We start from the raw sequence: 2,459 nt of genomic DNA on the forward strand, positions 1-2,459 counted from the left end.
TATATATATATACACTACATTTTGATATTTTCCCTCTCGATGCGCCTTCGACTGTAATAAAAGAAATTCTAATCTGTGCAATGTTTTCAATTAACAGACACCCCAATAGCTCAGCGCACAAAGTTTTGAACTTCAGTGCGTATGGCACTTTCCTGGTTCGAATCTCTAGCTCGGGCCTCTTCAGCGCAAGCGGCCGAGCGATTAAGTGCTCAAATATTTAACCTAATCCCCCCTTCTTTTTTGTGTTTGTTACTCTCTTGTAGCACCTCTAATCTTCTGCACTTATATGACCTATTGTGTTGCAAGTGCTGTAAAACTCTTAATAAAACTTTTTAAAACATTAACAGACTGACCAAATCGTTCGCTGTCTTTAACCGGGTACCCATTCCCACCAGGTTGAAGTGATGGAGAGAATTAAATGTAAATTGCCTTTCTCAAGGACACATCGTCCGGCAGTGAAGGGGGCACGAATCTCCGAACCCTCAGTCTAATACGGGGTACTTATTGGCGGATCGGGTCGGGTTTGCTAGCATCATTGAGGGCGCAAAGCGGCTATCGTGGCACACGCCAATCGCGCCCGACTCTTCGCCTCAAAAACAAACGCGTTGGTTTTCTGTTCAGGCGACGAGTCGGATGATCAACCCAACTCGACACGACACCACACGACACGACACGACCCGGCATAACTATTACGAGTCCGATAGCCTTTAACCCGATTCTGTTGACGACCTTGGGAAATAAATGTGCTTGATTTTGAAGCTCACTGTCGAATTTAGTTTAGTTCGGTTGTATTGTAAGTGGTTGTTTTTGCACCATCCATAAAGAAAAATAAATCTGTCTGGCCGGATTCAATCAAATGAATCCCATTGGCAGTGAGCACTTGGTAAAACCACGAAATTAACGAACGACACCAATTACACGCACAATGAGCTAAGAGAAATACACATAGCTTCCTGAATGTGATGTCAATGGGTTATGAAGAAATGAGGAACTCGTCATTTGTTTTGGTTTCTTTTTATTGGTGTTTTGTTTTGTTCTTTGGTGTGTTTATGGTTGTTGTTGTTGTTTTTTTATTTCTTTAAGCTTTCAATCGATTCATGACACCTTTCATCATCATTAGTGTTGTATCATTTCTGGTTCGACGTGCAACGGAACACCGATTCCTTCTACAAATAGCCCTTTTCTCTCTCTCTCTCTCTCTCTCTCTCTCTCTCTCTCTCTCTCTCTCTCTCTTGTCGTATTTTTGCTTTTCCGTTGGCGTCGATCGGCTTCTATTTCGGTGTGTCTCTTTTTTACAGTCCCCTTCCTAATTTGGCCGGGCGTGGACAGGTGGCTGTGTTTATTTCATAATTATCGTTATTGGAGCTTCTTGGGTTTAATAACATTATCGTCGGGAAGCGGTTAAAATGTACCAAGCCCAAAATGTTGAGGGTCTTTTTCTTTTGCAGTTTCTTAACCGGTGGTATCTGCTGCATGTGCTCATGAAATATTTTGTCTTATATCAATACAGATATCTAAATACTGGAAAAAAGCAAGTGAAAAATACACAATGTGGGTACAACGGTTAAAAGAATGAAACCGGTATATGGTTTTTTACTCCCTCTGGTAAAATTTTGCTTCCTGGGCTTAATACATTCCAACAGGTTGCCGACGTTCTCCTGGGACGCAGTTGCAAGTTGCATTGCCATTTCCTGAGTTCTATTTTCTCTTTTAAAGTTGAGAGGGTTTTTTTTAAATTTATCAATCTGCGTATTACGTCACAAAAACCGGATACGGCAATCTAATAATCGCCTTCTTTTAAAGTTTCCAAATGAAACTAATAGACATTTTAATGAGATAATAATATTATCAATGATTAAGACATATTACCATTCCAGACACTCGACATTACAGGCATGCTTTCAAAATGAATGTGGAGCGGGAAATTCCTCACATACCGGCCTAAAAATCCAATGTATACAAGGTATAATGTGAGCCAGTTCTAATAAACAGTGGATAATATGATGACAACTGTATATATTCATTGAAATAGGGGAAAACCCAACTTGTGGTTCAGCGGTTATAGGCGCTTCGTTGCAGTACGCTGGAGACCCGAGTTCGATTCCTGAGTAGGGAGAAAATTTGCATCAAGCATTTCTGACAGAGGGAAAATATACTGGACAAGACGACAACAGGGCTGGGAGCAGCAAGAAAAACAGACACCATTGCTGCAACGCAAGACAGAGTGAAGTGGAGGTCCATGATCGCCCACGCCAGTCGGCAAAGCACCGGATGATGATGATCTCTGTCTTTCTACTGGGATGTATCTATCTTAGCCTGTTTGGTTCTGACAGGCAGGGGTGGATGACCTCCTTCTTAATTGTCTAAATTGTGTCGATTACACCTACGTTTCAAAAGAATAGTGGAAAACGTGTGTGTGTGTGTGTGTGTGTGTGTGTGTGTGTGTGTGTGTGTGTGTG

The sequence above is a fragment of the Aplysia californica genome, unplaced genomic scaffold (genome assembly GCF_000002075.1).
Source record: "Aplysia californica isolate F4 #8 unplaced genomic scaffold, AplCal3.0 scaffold00180, whole genome shotgun sequence".
In the NCBI taxonomy this organism is placed as follows: Eukaryota; Metazoa; Mollusca; class Gastropoda; order Aplysiida; family Aplysiidae; genus Aplysia; species Aplysia californica.